This window comes from Ursus arctos, unplaced genomic scaffold (assembly GCF_023065955.2).
Source record: "Ursus arctos isolate Adak ecotype North America unplaced genomic scaffold, UrsArc2.0 scaffold_32, whole genome shotgun sequence".
Taxonomy (NCBI): Eukaryota; Metazoa; Chordata; class Mammalia; order Carnivora; family Ursidae; genus Ursus; species Ursus arctos.
The window spans coordinates 14,457,786-14,474,934 of NW_026623008.1; positions in this window are offsets into that span (position 1 = coordinate 14,457,786).

Here is a 17,149-nt window from a genome sequence, read left to right on the forward strand (position 1 = left end):
CTCTCCCCCTCCCCAGGAGTTACAACGTGGAGAAGAGGGCAGGAAGAGGGCCAGAGCTAGAGAAAACGAGGGTTGGGGGTGAGAAATGTTAGGTTGTTGGTGGGAAGGTGTACAGGTCAGCTCAAATCATGCCTCAGAGTGAAGCAAAAGATACAGGCCGTGGAGTCAGACATCCGGCCTTAAAGCTCGCTGACATTGACCAACCACGTGACCTTGGGAAAGTTACTAAAACTCTGTTCATCTTACTTTCCTCATCTGAAATGTGGTCATAGTGATCCCACCTCATGGAGTCTTGGAAGGTTTTAGTTTCATTTACTCAATTAGTTACTGTATGTGCTGTACTTAATACAGTCAATGAGCACTGGGGAAGGGTAGCTACTTGTAGTTCATTCTGTTGGCTTTATTTGTGCAACTCTCTTGGTTTTGAAAGAATGGATGATGGTCACATGGATGGATGGATGGATGGATGGATGGATGGATGGATGGATCATGGATAGATGGATGATAGATGGATGATGGATAGACGGATGATTACACAAATGGATGATTATAGAGATGGATGGATGGTTGGTGGTTGGATAGATGGATCACGTATGTTTGCATGGGTGTTTGGTGGTTGAATGAATGAATGGGTAGGTGTTGAATGGATAAGTAGAGGATGGATGGATGGATGGATGGATGGATGGATGGATGGATGGTTGGATGGATGGTTGGATGGATGGATGGATGGATGGATGGATGGTTGGATGGATGGATGGATGGATGGATGGTTGAATGGATGGATGGATGGATGGATGGATGGATGGTTGAATGGATGGATGGACGGATGGATGGATGGATGGTTGAATGGATGGATGGATGGATGGTTGAATGGATGGATGGATGGATGGATGGATGGATGGATGGATGGTTGAATGGATGGATGGTTGGATGGATGGATGAATGTTTGGTGGTTGGATGAATGGATAGGTGTTGGATGGATAGGCAGATGGTGGATAGATGGGAGGATGGGTGGTGGGTTAGATGGATGTTTACTCTGTTACATGAATAAGTGGTTGCATGAGATACTGAAATGCGTAATATATAGTTATTGTCCTCACTAAGCTCACAGTTCCATGGAAAACAATGAGACAGAAACAGATTATTACAACAGAGAGAGGCAGAAAATCCAGCCAGGGGAGTGCAGGGGGTAGGGGCAACCAGGAGTTAGCCTGTCAGAAGAGGAGAAATAATGATGGTAACACCTGCCCTCAAGGAACTCACAATCTAATTAAATAATTAGGCACTTCAGATTCTTTTTGAAATTGAGCCAGGTATAAATAAATCTCTAAACAGAACAGTTAAGTAAACAAGGTGTTCTTTAAAAGGCAGTGAGCTTAGATGTATAATAAATCCTGATTCAAAACATCATTTTCTCCTTGGAACAACCTCAGAGTTAATTCCCCAAATTTGCCAGAACGCACACATTTCTTTGTCCCTGCTGCTCAGCCTCACCTCCTCTCTGGTCCGCCTGCGCTACTGTGATAGGAAAATAAATACCCAAAGCCCTCTCCACCCAGCCCGCCTGCCTGCTGCAGTGTGTTACAAGGGGAAACAGATCCAATCCTCTCTGCACCCCTCCCCCGAACAAGCCATCAGAAACAGGGATCAAAGGACCGCAAGCTTGTCTTCCCATTAGTGCTTTAGGTTTTAGTCTTAAATGGGAACTAATTCATGGCATGAAGTTTGAAAAATACCTGACCAAGAGTAATTGAATGAGCCCCAGACTCAGCCCTGGTTCCAGCTCTGTCAATGGTCATTGTGCAGAGCGCAGGAGGAGGCAGGGTGGATGAAGTCCCCGTCTGTGAAACAAAAGGATCCAACAGAATGATTTCTGAGCTCTCAGTTCTGCTATTCAGCTACATGTATATATATATATATATATATATATATATATATATATATATATATATATATATATACACACACACACACACACACATATATATATATGGTTCAAATGTGACCACGTCTATGCGGACACTGACAAACTGCAAAGCTCTACACCAGTGAATGGGAAGAGCCCTTCTTTCTGGACATTCAGAGGTGTGAGCTGGGAAGAAGCAAAAGTCACGTGGGACACCCACCTGGAGGTAAACTCTGTCACCATAACTCTGAAGGGCCTTAGATGTCCGTTGCCTACCTTTGGGTGGGGAACCGACACCCAGAGAAGCCTGAGGACCCCTCCTGGACTAGAGCCAGGTCTCCTCCTGACCAGGACACAGCTCATCACAGGTGCAGGCCTGGCCGGAGCCTTGGTCCTACAGGGTCTCAGATCTCAGGGTAAGGAAAGACCAGATTCCAGATGTCTTCCAGCAGCTTCCCCAGCAGCATCTGCCACAAGGCATGAGGCCTGAGGTTTGCCCAGGTGGATACACCCACACTCTCTTGCGCTGGTAACAATGCTGTTCCATCAGCAGCTGGGGAGTGGGTGGCCCGGGAGGGTGTCACTTTCCACGGTGTGGTGCCGGCACACACCCGAGGGCTGCCAGCAAGGCAGGGAGAGGGAGTGAGTGTGGGGTCTTAGAGCCAATGGCAGTGGTCCAGAGTCCCCCTCAGCCACACTCTCGGGGCGCAGAGCCTGGCTCCAGAGGATACTTACAAGCTGAGTTGTGAAGCCAGGTGCTTGGCGCGCAAACCAAGTCCTGCCTCTTCCATCCCACCTGTGCGGCTGCAGAATCTCATTACATAACAGTTCCCTTGTATGTCAAAGTGGCTTAATCGTGGGGTCTCCTTCAAAGGGCTGTTGGGGGGATTACATGAGCCAAGGGACAAAGGGCTGTCCTTACATCAACCTCCGAGATGAAGAGTTGGACACAGGAGTGTGTCAAGGAGGCCTCTGAGGAAAGCCCCGGGAGGGGTGCGGGAGGCAGGGCCAGGGAAGAGGGAGAGGTTGGCCTGCTCTGCAGCTCCAAGGCAGGGCTCGCTCCGACGCCCCCACCGAGTTCTCCCACACTGAGACCAGGGGGCTACATCCAGGGAAGGGGGGCTTGGGCTGAGAACAATTCCCAGGAGGCACCCAGCAGTGAGCTTTTAACCGGCAACACTTCTGGAAACCGGCTATGAGGGCCTTGGTCCTGAAGGGGAACCTCAACAGTGTACCCCGTCATCCACTTAAAAGGGTTTAGGACTCAATAAATATTAGCTCTTAATATCGTCCTCCCCCTCCTCAGCACCATCATCATCATCACCTTGTTTAACCCTCAAAACCACCCTGGGAAGTGGGTATATTAATATCATTTTACACCTAAGGAAACTGGGGCTCAGAGACATTCACTGACTTACCCAAAGATGCCCAGCTTATGCATGACGGAGCCAATACTGGAAAACCATATCGGTCTGTGATGAGTGCTCATGCCTCTCGACTCCAAGATGAGGGTCTGCCCATCCCAATCACCCTTCCTTCCAGAGCTGGACAGAAGGCCACCCAGCTAGTCCACGCACAGGAGTTGACCCCCACCAGGGCACCCAGATGCAGCACCGAGACTCCGTGATGGGGCCAAAGTCTGTCTCGTCTCTCCAAAGCTTTTCCCATTCAAGTGCAGGATCCTAAAATAGTCGAGCTCCCCACTTGACTGGATGGATGGATGGATGAATGGATGGATGGTTGGATGGATGGATGGATGGATGTTTCAGCCGTAACTGTCCACTTCCAGGGTGAGAGAAGGGAGCCCGAGGTGGGGCCTTACAAGACCTGAGTCTCAGAGAGACACTCATGGCCCTGAAATGCTCTCGGCCAGATGCCTTCCCAGAGAGATGCTGCTCAAAGCCCTCCATGGACCTCATGACCCCACGATGAAAGCTGACCCCATCTCTGACTTACCCCCTCCCACTTTGGGCCTCCTCTCCATCATGCTAGAATGTTCCAATCCCTCCACACACCCTGCTTGTTCCCACCTGCACCTCGGCATAGACCCTTTCCTCCTGCTGCTGCAGCCCTGCCCCACCTCCTCCCCAGCCTTCCCCCTCTTCACCCTTTGGGTCCCAGCTTAGATGTCGTCTTCCCCCAGGAAGCCTCTGACCTCCAAAGCCCAGCTTAGGGGCCTTTCCTCGGTGCCCCCAGCACCCTGTGTTTGCCCCTCCTCCCCCCACCACATTGGGAACTTTGTAAGGTCAGGGACCATGTCTTGTCCCCTGCACCCAGCACTGTGATAAATAAATAGTGAGGGAATGAAGGAACGAATGAGGCGATGGTATGATTTAACCCAGTCCTCTAGAGATGACCCAAAAAAGGAGAAAGCCCTTACCCCAAGTCTCATTCTGCCCCTCTGCCCCACATGACTCCGAAATCTGACAGCCATCCAGGGAACGCTCCCCAGCCCAACACGATGAGAACCAAACTGGCTCCCGGACAGGCATGTTGCCTTTGTCCTAAAATCATAGCCACGAAGGTCCTTAAAAACGTGTCAAAGCCAGACGAGGAAACTGAGACCGTGACAGGCGACATAAGCTACGCACACAGCTAGCTGGTGGTCGAGCCTGACCAGCTGCTCCAGTCACCTATGCCTCCCGCGGCCTCAGTAAATCCGATCGGCAGGGCTAACCCTGAAGCCCCGCTGGCCCCTCTCTCTGGGGGCAGCAAGGGGAGGACACATCTCTTCTCCCTGTCCCTGCTGCCAGCGGGACACTTGGAAGTTCTCCCGAGCGGGCAGGTCCCTTCCCCCCCACTTCCCCCACCCCCCTTGCCTCCCTGGCCTCCAGGCTCTGCAGGGGTGGGGATGGGGGAGGCTGGCACCAGGGAGGCTGCAGGTTGGAAATAAATTCTAATCAAAGACAGAATCGTTCCATCTTCTCCCTCTGCTCCGAGGACAGCGTTTTCCCTGGGTATTACTCATATGTTCGGAGAGAAATCTTCTGAGGGTTCTCAGAGCCAGAGGGGAACTTGCAGGGTTGGGAGGATAAAAATCTTTGCTTTTTCCCCCCCAGGCTGGTTCTTGCTTTTATTATCTTCTCTCTCTCTGCCTCTCATTACGGGCAGGACTTTGAGGAGACAGATTTCATTGGGCCCTTCTCTCCTGGTCTTAAAGGCACAGGAGCCAGGGTGCTGACAGCTGACTGGAGGCCAGAGGCAGGGAGCTGCCAGGGGGGCATGGAGGTGGTGGCCCCATGTGTTGGCGGAAGAGGGGAGGAGACAGGAGGGGACACAGGGGATGGATTCCCCCGGCCATTGAGGGCAGGGGCCACTAATAAGGAAGGCACTAGAGAAAGGACAGTCTTTCCCAGAAGCAAGGACCAAAGCAGCTCAGAATCAGTGTTATTCTTGAGGACCTTAATTCCTGCCCATCCTTCATCACAAGCCCACCTCGGTCCCATCTCTGTCCCCAGATGGACCCACAACCCAACCACCCCCTCTTTTCTCACAGCTGGCACTTCCATTCTGGCTGACATTATCTCCTCTTTAGGTCACCATGGTGGCCGCCCTATCCTAGCAACACCCCCCCTCTGCTTCCAGTCTTTCCCTCCCCACCCCACCCCACCCCCAGTCCCTCTTCTATCCAGCATGAGCTGGGCCACATCACTGCCCCTCTTCCCACTGAGACCAGAGTCGAACCCGAGCCATGGCCGACTGGGGCTCCTGTGCCTTCTCAGGCCCCTCTTGGCCTCTGCCCTTACCTCCAGGCCCCGGGCAACCCCACTTTTCTCCCAATCCCTGGAACATGGCAGCTCTCCTCCCCAGGTCTTGTCACAAACGCCATTTCTTCAGAGGGGTTTTCCCCATCCACCTCCCACCCCATCACCCCTGCCCTGTGATCCCCCTTCATCTCCAGGCTAGCCACTATGTCTCCGAGCTAACATGGTACAACCGAGGCCGAAATGACTTCTCCCTGGGCCCCCTCCCCTGGCAGGCGCTGGGGAGCGAGAGATTTGCAAGCCGGAGGTAAAGCAGCAGCCGCTATGTGCTTATTATGCTCTGAAGGTCGGGAGCAGGGTGCACCCTGTTCGCCCATCTCCTGCCCACCCTGTTGGCAAGGGATGGCACCCGGGCCTGCAGCCACCCCAGCTCTCCCAGATCTCCCCTCAACCTCTCCGAGTCCCGGGCCGGATATGTGCGCCGCTCCGTGGGGAAGGGTGCCCGCTTGTCCCGGAGCTCACCCAGCGTAGGTCGGAGGTGGAGGGAGTCCCATCGGGTCCCAGTTTGTCTTTCCCCATGCCCACATGCAGCTTTCCTTCTCGCCCCCAGCCGGACTGGCCTAGAGCGACTCACGCCTAAGCCCAGAGGCAGGGGCACGCGAGTCCCCACACTTGCACGAGGTCTAACCCCTATCATAAAGCGGTCTTCTGTATCATTTGAAATAATGCTTCTTCTCTGATGAAAGCCCGAAGGATATTCTCTCCATTTGAGCCCTTGTGAGTGCTGAAGCTTCGTTTAGTTATAATGTGCTCGTTTCTTTCTCACCACACTACTCAGGAAGATCCTGGAAGGCTAGGATCCTGTTCATCTTTTCACGGCTGTATCCCACTGCCTGGAACAGAATCTGGCACGTAGCAGGGGCTCGGTGGTTACTGAGGGGTGGACTAGCTACCATGAGCTGGCAGGACTTGGGGAATAAGAAGGTGCTGTAGACAAAAGGATGACAGGCCAATAAACACTGGCCACACACCTAGTGTATGCCCAGCACCGAGGGGACCCTTCCCTTCCGCCCCAAACTGCATCCCACCCAAAGCTGTTTCCCACCCCAATAGTACCTCTCCCCCTCACTGCCCACTTCCTCCAAAGAATGGCCAAGACTCCCCACCTCTTGACTCTTGGTTTCCACCTTGTGGTCATAGAGGTGGCCATACCCAAGGTCAACAGTGCCAGGGGACCACCAAGCCTTGGATTTCCCTGACGCTACTGACTACCGTTCTTTCCTGGTCTGGTCCCTGCCAGTTCTGCTCCCACCTCTCAGAGCATGCCCAGTCTTCCCATCGGCTGTTGCCTGGATTCTGTCCTCAGCCTCCTCTCCCTTCTCTCCTTTGCCCCACGTGTCTCTTTGTGGCCCCAGCCCCTTGCCCCAGCTCAGACAAGAACATTCCCCCATCATCTGACCCATCGCCACCAAGGTCATAACCTCAAACCCATACATCCCAGTTCAGGAAGTGTCCTGACGCCCCCATGTCCAATGGCCTGGGAGAATTGTGACATACTGACACAGTATTTGGACCCAGAAACACCGAAGTGGATGTGGCCATTGTAAGTGTATGCTTCTTATTATCAAGTACCAGTCCCAGCCTGCCTTGCTGACTCCGGAGCCCACCGAGCCACACAAACAGACCCTTGGGCGGCGGGGAAGGGAATGCCTAAAACCACGCACCAGATGCGTCCACTCAGCCCCAGTCCCCCACCGCACCCTGCTTCTCGCACAAGCCTCAGCACGTGGGTAGGACTTCATACACACCTGCAGAATTGGGGCATGGATGGATTGGGGTGGGGGGAGGGTAAGTGCTGATTCGAAACCCAAGGAAGGGGGTCAGAGTGCTTGAGGGGAGGCCAAAGCTCCCCTTCAGTCAAGGAACACAGGGATGCAGGGGTGGATGATGCGAATCTGCGAGGGAGGGCACCCAGCGATGGTGGCTGAGACTCTGGGGGACACTGGTGTGGGCAAAATCTTCACCCTCAGTTTGTAAGACTCCCTGCAAGGCCCTGTGTAATTAGACCCAGGGGACGACCAACCAGTCTCAGGCCACTCTGACACCAAGTCACAGCCAGCCCACTCTGAATGCTCCCTGGATCTCCAGCCGTCCACACCTCTACCTCTGCAGGGGGGTGTCTGCAGAGCTGTAGAGCTCCTAGCGTGAGTCTCCCACCCACATGGTGTCTGGCAGTTTGCAACGACCCAGTGTACAGCATCCAGGTAGGTACTCCTATCTCCGTTTTGCAGATAAGGAAACTGAGGCTCAGAGAGGTTAAGTGACTTGCCCAAGAGCTAACAAGAGGTTTGGTGTGATCTGAACCCAGGCCCATCTGACTGGAACCTCACCCTTCCCGCTCCAGCCTGCTATCTTTTGAAGACAGCTGAAGTCTGGACCCACTTGAAGTGCAGCCCAGAAGTGCACAGAAGATGCTGGATAACGCAGTCGACGTGCACATCTGGTGTTCCGCATCCGTGACATCCGCGCACGACTGGTGTTGAATAATGCGGTCAATGCGGCACAGTGAGTGCGCTTATCAGATGCGTGATGGTGATGACAAACGTGGCCGGGGTGGTGGGGGGTGTCACAGGAACATGTTAACTCCCAACAGCCCATTTACACAGCTGGATTATCAACCCAATTAGTTGCCATCCAGCAAGAATCAGGGCTCTGGAAACAGATGGATTTGACAGGTAGAGAGTAGGGCTGGAGGAGTCAGGGGAGAGCAGGGAACAGAGCCAGGAAAGGCAGCAGAGTAGAAATAGGGGCTGGGGAGGGGGGAGGGCCAGTGTGCCGGGGAGGAGGAGGCATGCCAGGAGCCAGCCAAAGTTTACAAGCCAGTGATTCCCATTTGACTGAGGGTCAAAAGAATCCCAGTGGTGATGATGATGATGGCAATAGTAGTACCCAGTGTGCTGCCCCTCACCCCCGAGGCTCCAGTGGGGTGTCAGACCTCTCCTCTCTGCATCCGCAGAGCCCTGAACTCACCTGCCGCCTCAGTGTTTGGTTACCTGTCTGCCTCTCAGACCACAAAGTGATTTAAAACCAGGCAGTCCGCCGCAAAGGTCTAATCACTTACCCACCATTATACCCTTCACAGTGGATGGCTGGATGAATGGATGCTTAGATGGCTGGATGGATGGATAGATCATGGATGGATAGAGGGATGGAGGGATGGATAGATGATGGATGGATGGATAGAGGGATGGATAGAGGGATGGAGGGATGGATGGATAGATGTTGGAGGGATGGATAGATCATGGATGGATAGATGGATAAATGGAGGGATGGATAGATGATGGATGGATGGATGGATGGATGGATGGATGGATGGACGGATGGATGGATAGAGGGATGGAGGGATGGATGGATGGATAGATGATGGAGGGATGGATAGATGATGAATGGATGGATGGATTTAAAAAATAGGAGGATGGGGAGGTGAGAAGTGGTAAGATGTTGCAATGATGGCAGTCATGGTCATTTAAAGTCATATCCCGAGAGGGATTAGGAGAAAACTGAATCAAGGTTTAGCATAGACCCCAGGGTCAGGGACCACCATCCCAAAAGCCCAGAACTCATGCCATCCTCAGTAGAAGGGCCTGAAAGGATCTATGGGTCTTTGCTCCCTAAAGATGAAGACATCCTTTAGCACCCCTGGTCTATACCAGGACATAAGACAGTGCCCAGAATAGAGCCGTGCGCATCAGCCAGACCTCACAAAACTCCGACCAAATTTGACAAGGAGTAATATTTGAACACCTACTGTGTGCTCGGCACAGTCTTCTGCTGACCAGCTGGCCAGCTGGTTGGCTCCCTCCTTCTGGCTGGCTGGCAGCCTGGGCTGGGTCAGCCGGCTCACAGAGCCCATATCAGCTTGCACAGCAGTTGGTGTTTCCTTCACTGTGAATGCCCTTGTCTCCCTGGATGGAGGGAGAGTGTGTTGATGACAGGGGTGGTCAGAATGATTTAGTTTCAGCTCTGATGTGCCCTGCCTGGGGAATTCTCATTGTCATCAGGTGGTGACAGTTTATGGTTGTGGGTATTTGAAGAGCTCAGCTACTTGTTTTGATAGGCATCGTAAAAAAATTATTAACCAAGCAGATGAGAGACGAAAGGGACATCCTGATCTGTGTGGGGAAAGCTTACCAGGGAGCTGCTGACCCAGGCAGAGGAAAAATATTGACATGCGGGTGTCCTCAGGGCATCCCAGGTGTTAATTATGGAAGCGACTCCCTGTGATCACCCCTCTTGAGTCCAAAAGGAAAGTGTTCCTGAGTCTGTCCCCTGACTATTGCAGTTTGGGGGAAAATAGCTTATCCTCTAGTGATAATAAAAGTAATGGGCCCTCCTCGTAAAATATTTAGAGAATTCAGGGAAGTGGAAAAAAAGGAAGTAAAGGGGCGCCTGGGTGGCACAGCGGTTAAGCGTCTGGCTTCGGCTCAGGGTGTGATCCCCGCGTTATGGGATCGAGCCCCACATCAGGCTCCTCCCTGTGAGCCTGCTTCTTCCTCTCCCACTCCCCCTGCTTGTGTTCCCTCTCTCACTAGCTGTCTCTATCTCCGTCGAATAAATAAATAAAATCTTTAAAAAAAAGAAGAAGAAGAAGTAAAAATCCTCCAATAAGCCTCATCCCAAAGAAACCAGCATTGATCTTTTCTTCCCTCTTTTTATTTTTTCTTCTACATACTTGCAATAGCTGAGATGATCATAATAATTAATATAATAACCATATCTTAATATACGACAGGCATTATTCTAAGTGCTTTATATGTATTAATTTATCTAATCCTTCCAACGGCCCTTGGAGGTGGGACTATTAGTAAAGACCTGATTTACAGACGAGGAACCTGAGGCACCAAGACGCTAGCTTGCCTGAGCTCACAGCCACGAAGGGGCAGGGCTGCTTCCAACTGTTCCACAACACTGTTCTACTGTGGGTCCAATTTATATCCTCCTTTTCGCCTCGAGCATTCTGACATACGCGCTTTCCCATGTCAGCACACAAACTGCAGAAACATCATTTTTAATGGTTGCTAAATATTCCAAGTGGATGGACTACAGTTTACTTAGTCAGTCTCCTATTTTGGATCGCTCCTTCCTGAATGTTGGGTGTTCCTATAGCGTCAGCAGCACAGCGGCGAACGCCACTGCCTCCCCTTCCAGAGAAGGACTCACACACCCATCGCATCGCCACCACACGGAGCTGGCCCCAACTCCACACCTAGGACTTGACAGCAGCCACTCCTAGCCCCCAACGCCCCACCCCACCCCACCCCCAGCGGAAAGCCTGGAATCGGAACTCAGGAGGCTCCCACCCTGGACCAAATACATCACAACTCTATCCACGGCTGCCAGACAGTGTGGGCAGTGCACCTGTCCCGCCAGCCACCTGGGCAACACACCTCAGCTCTTCCAGCCTGCTTGCTGCCTTGTAAAACAGAAACACCGATGTAAATCCCGCCTACCTCGAATGACAAGTTCTCTGCGAGGATCACATGACATAATTGCCATAAAAAGGCTTTTGAAACTGGAAAAGAGCTTTACATATGCAAGAGATTGTTATTATTATAACATTAATTCAACGACATTCCCTGAGGAGCTGCTACATGCCAGGCATGTGGGTGATGCCCTGGGGAAACGGAGACCGACGGGAGAGCCCCAGTGCCACCCAAGAGGGAAACACAGTCCAATGGAGGAGGACAGACCAGCAATAACACACAGGAGGACAAGTGATTCAACAGAGGGAAGTGTGGGCACCGCAGGAGCCTAAGTGAGGGAGCTAATTCAGGGGGAGGGGTCTCAGGGAAGGCTTCCTGGAGAAGGTGACATCTCAGCTGAAACCTGGAGGATGAGCAGGATTTGGCTGGACAGAAATGGGTGGCAGACTGAGAGAACAGCATATGCAAAAGTGCGGAGGCATTAAAAGTATGACATTCTGGAAAGAAAGCGTGACCAGGGCATAGCAGGTTTACTGAGAAGTGGAAAGAGGGGCGGCTTACAGTGTAGATACACCCCCATCTGCTCTTTTAACTGCCAGTGATCCCCTAGCCGTTTGGGGAATGAGGAGGGTGCACACAACCCACTCCCCAGTTAGGCAAGCTCCCCAGGCACGCTGGCGGTCAACAGAGCGGCATCGCCCACTTTACAGCCTAAGGGCAGCACGGCATTATGGGAAGGGACCCGTGGAGTTGGGTGGGTGGGGCTGTGCGCCATAGACCAGTCTTTAAAGGCCGCCCCCAAGCCTCTGCCCACCCTTGGCCCTGCTTCCTCCAACACTGGCTCCACAGCAAGCCCCCCGCCCCGGGGCTCCCCCAAACCTCAGACTCAGAGGCTCGCCAGGAAGCTCAGGGAAAGAACCTACTAGGTTCTCGAGATACTCTGTCTTAGTCATCGCCTTTAAATCTTTCCAGCGATCCTCTGAGACCTGGATTCATGGTCCCATTTCCCAGATGAGGGTCAGAGAAGTGAAGGGATAGGCCCAAGCCACTCGTGGAAAGCATGCTTGGGGCTTAGGTTCATGTCGGCATCCGAGAGGCTAGGTTGGAATAATTGGTCTGCAGCCTCCCCACTGGTTCCCTGGGACGGATCCCACTTCCTTAAATCTCGTTTTCACCCCTGTCTGTACAGGAAGGACGGTACCACCAGCTCTGAGCGCTGCTGCGAGGCCTGGCTGAGATGTGTTCCGAAAGCATGTAGTGTGTAGACCGCTGCGCGGCTGTGGTGGTCCCAAACACCGTGTCTGGCGCTCCCACGTGTCCTGCAGGCACCCACTCCCCTAAGGTCAGGACTAGGGTCGGGTTAAATCTGAACTCTCTCCGCATTCATCAGAGGAGTAGATCAGTCCAATCCCGGGCACTAGACATGCTGCTGAGCTGACGGACTTGCAGGTTTGGTCACAGTCCAAGATGCCAGTCCTTTCCGGCTCAGATGGCACTCCGGGGAGAGCCAGGACCCTCAGAGCATCTCAAGGTCCCTTTCTGCCAGTGGTAGGAACCTAGTGAGGTTCCACCGGCCCAGAGAAACCACCCAGGGGCTTTCCTGAGGCCTCAGCCAGAAAGCAAGGGGGTGAAGGTCCTGCTGTGTGTTCCCAAACAAGACCCTAACCTTTCTGTGCCCCAGTGTCTTCCCAGGTGCAGGAGGCTCGGGAGCTCGCCGAAGTCCACGGAGGGTTTCTGTATTGCCTGCCCCACAAACATTTCTTCCGACGCTGCTCTAGAGCTGGGGAGATAGCTGAAAACAAGACATTGTCCTCGGAAAGCTGCCGCCCTCTCTCCATCCTTGTCCCTGTTAAATGGAGGTCATACTAGGGCTCACCTCATGGAGTTCTGAGGATTAAATAAATTTCTGGGTGGAAAGAGTTTAGTACAGGGGCCGGTAGCCTCACGTGCACAGCTCCCTGCTCACGGTGGAGTCTGCTTCTCCCTCTCCTCTCTCGGCCCCTCCCCACCCCACTCATGCTCGCTCTCTCTCAGATAAAGAAATAAAGTCTTAAAAAAAGAAAAGGCCCCACACACGCTGTTATTAGTAGCAGTGGTATCCGTGCTGGGTTCTAAGGACCGCATGAGCTGCTGTAAGCACAGCGTTTATGGTGACATGGGCAGACAGCAAGTAAGAAAATAAAAACAGCGATTTCCTCAAATGTGAGCCGCTACCATCAGCCCATTTGAGGGAGGAGGGAACTGAAAGCATGAGGACTCGAGTGACTTGCCCACAGTTTCATTCTGGTTAGTGGGAAAGGCTCTGAAACACACTCCAATTCAGATTCCTGGAGCCCAGCACATTTGGGGCTGGATAATTTTGGGTTGCGGGGGCCGGCCTGGGCACTGTTCGGCGGCACCCCCGGCCTCCACCCACCAGACGCTAGTAGCTCTACCCTCCTCCCCACGTTTCGACAACCAGAAATGTCTCCAGACACAGCCAAATGTCACCCTGAAGGCAGAGTTAGCCCCCGTGGAGAAGCTACTCTAAACCAACCCTTAAGCTCAGCTGCAAGGACTTTCAGGATCTGACCCGAAGCCCCCACCCCCAGCCCTGCCAACACCACCAGAAATGCCTTGTTCAACCACTACCCTTTCTCAAGCAAACCCCGGCGTGCCAGCCTCTGTCCTTCTGCACCGTCTTCCCTACACCCAGACTGCCTTTCCCACCCCCACCTCCATCTCCAAGGCCCTGCCCAAGGCCACCTGCTCCCTGAATGGCCCCCCAGCCCAGAACTCACTGTTTCCTGCTCCGCTCGCCACCTGGTTATCCTAACTAGTCATGCGCACGTCTGGCCTTGTCCGTCCCTGTCCCGGGGCCCCACCCTCAACTCCAGACAGAAGCAACTTGAGGACAGGGGCTGTACCTGACTCACCCCTGTGTCCCCAGCACCCCAAAGAGGGGGGGCAGTCGCACCAGGCTGGCTCCCTGCTCTGTGCGCCTGGCTGTCACAGAAGTGACTGGTGCCCAAGCAGACTCCGGGTTCTGGGAAAAGGCCCTGGGCCTGGGGAGGCAACATGCCATCCCTGAGTGGAGTGGTTAAGGACTAATAAGAGTGTGAGCCAGACTCCGACTTTCTCCACCTCCGGCTCCTTCGGAGGACTGTCGGAGGACAGGTTTGGCAAACCCTCCAGCCATCGGTGTCTCCATAGGTGAAATGGGGATGATTTCCAGTGACCCTGATCCATAGGATTGGTGGGAGCACTCCTCGTCCAGTGCGGCGCGTGCTCTCTCTCTCTCTCTCTCTCTCTCTCTCTCTCTCTCTCTCTCTCTCTCGGTTCCAGGACTAGGATTCCCAGGGGAAGGTGGAAGAAGGTGGGAAGCTCCTGCCCCGTGCTCCGGGGAGGCCTGACATTTGAACTTCTTGGATGGGGAGGGCAGGGGCTACCGCAAACCGGGAAATGGAGAGGCCATGGGGACCCGGAGGGCGGTGGCAGGCGGAGGCAGGCGGGAGGCCGCCGGGGAGGCCGCCAGACGCAGTAAATAATTCACACAGATGAACTGGAGATAAGTGCGGCTTCGTGGGGGATCGAGTTCAGGTCAGACCAGGCGCAGACGGCGGCAGGGGGCCTGTGGTCTCCCCAGCCTGGGAGGGGAGCGCTAACGCGGCCCCGGCTGGCTGCCGGGAAGACGCGGCCCCAGGTGCGGGCTCGGGCGGATCCCCGCGGCGGGCGGGAGCTCCCCGGAACTGGCCCGCGGGGCACCCAGCCCCGCCCGCCGCCTCCGCCCCGCCGTCCCCATGGCAACCGCTGGCCCGGTCCAGGGTTCACGGCTGGCCAGATCCTCAGCCTCCCCTCCCCCCTTCCCCCTGGAGGACGGGCGTTCGAGGCTCTGGGCGCCGAGCTCTGGGCGCCGGCCTAGCCCGACCGCTTCTTATCCTGGAGCGGTGGAAACCGGGGACCCTTGGGGTCAGCGCCCCTAGGGTTCAGTCCCAGCTCCAGGACTTTCTGGCTGTGCCAACAAGGCAGAAGACGCCACGGCTCTATGCCTCAGTTTCCCTTATCTATAAAATGGGGATAATAATCCTAGTAACTACCTCCTTGGGTTGTGAAAAGTAAATTAATTAAATGCGAAGAGTGTGGAATGATTACTGGTGTACAGTGAGCACCTCACAGGTGGCTCACAATTTTCTACATGGGGAAAGGGAGCCCCAGAAGGCCGAAAGAACTGCCCACGGTGAGGGTCCCACGTGGCACATTGGGATTGGAATGCAATCACCAGTCCTTTCTCACAGACACCTACGGCAGGTGCTGGCCGCCTGCTTTGGGGGTTCCCCCAAGGGTTTCCTAAGCTTCCTGTGACAGCCCCCTCTTCCCAGCTTCTTGAAGCTGCACTGTCCTCAAAAGGTCATTGACCAAGCACTGAGGTCCCTGAAGGCCAGAGGAGGCCTTTCCCCGGCCAGCCCAGCCTCCACAGCGCCAGTCAAGCACTACCCACCCCACCCCACCCCCATCCCTGGCAGATGAGTCCTTAAACAAACAGGGATTTAGTTCATTAATTAGTTCACTTCCTCTGCCCCAACACCCTCCCAGAACAAGCCCCTTAGGCCTTGGCTACCAGCTCTCTGCCTTCCAGGACACCCCTTATCCTGACAACTTCCTGCCATCCCTGCCTGCCCCCTATCTGCCCAGCCCCCATTGCCATTCTGTTAGGATTTCCCATGGCGCAATTCCCAGATCCTTCTCCTCCCTTCGGCCGTCCTCCCTGACCTCCCTTTCCCTCTCGTGACCCTTTGTCCTCAAACAGCTGTTTCTGGGTCAAGGACCTTCCTCCAGGCCCGTGGGCGTGCACAGCCCCAGGTTAAGGACAAACCCTCCAATGCGAGAGGTGACAAAATAAATCAAATCTTCCTCCCAGAATGGGGGGGGGGCGAGGTGAGACTGTCTTTTCCAGGACTTCGGGTTGCACTGGAGAAGGGGCTGGGACCCATAGGCACAAGCTCTCTGTCCCTAGGGGCCACCCCACCAGCTCCAGCCCAGCTGCCAGGTTTCCCCGGATACAGCCCGGTCCTCGGATTTATTTTTGCATATGGTTTGGGAGAATCTCTGTTGCTGGAATAAAGACAACCTTTTTTTTTTCCTTCTGCTTCCCTCCAATAGGCAGATTTTATAAACCAGAGCAGCTGCCTGAGGTTTCCAAGAGAAAATTCTGCACAGTTTCTAACCAGGGTGACAGTTCCCCTCCACAGGAAGTTGCTTTTATTAAGGTTGTTGGGTGTGTGTGTGTGTGTGTGTGTGTGTGTGTGTTTTAATCTATTTTTTTGTAAGGCTCCATCTATCGGTCATCAGGCAGCACCTTGGGCCTTGTGGGCATTTTTGGGTTTTTTCCCCGGTTTGCCTGGAATTCATGATTACATCTAAACCACAGTGGGCTTGCCCAACACAGGGCAAAGTTGAACGGCTGAAAAGTGGGTCATTCACATGACCTGAGCAGAAGAATCCCAAGTAATTTATGGAGCTACTCCCCCATCAAAATAACTCTGCACACCTTAAGTGGGCTACACACGATGGTTTCCTTCCAAAGAGGAAGGAAAGAAGGTGGGAGAGTAACTTGGCTGTGGAGACGCCTGAGCAATGCCACCTCAGGGGAATTTTCAAGGTCAGTAGCAACAGTGATAAGTCGTGCTGATAGCATGTACTGTTGATATGATGTAACAAGAAGGGCAATTTACCTCCACGGCCCTCCTCCCAAAACCCATAACCCCAGTTGAACCATGACAAAAACATCAGATAAACCCCAGTGGAGGGACTGTCTACGAAATACCTGACCAGTACTCCATCAAAAACAAGGGAAGTCTGAGAAATTATCACGGCCCAGGGGAGCTTAAGGAGATTCAATGACCAATTGAAATGTCGTGTCCTGAATGGGATCCTGCAACAGAAAAGGAACATTAGGTAAACAAGGAATGAAGTCCAAATGAGCTGCCGAGTTTCATTAATAGTGGTGGACCAGTGTTGTTTCCTTAGTTGCATAAAATGTACCATAGTAGGGCGCCTGGGTGGCTCAGGCGGTGAAG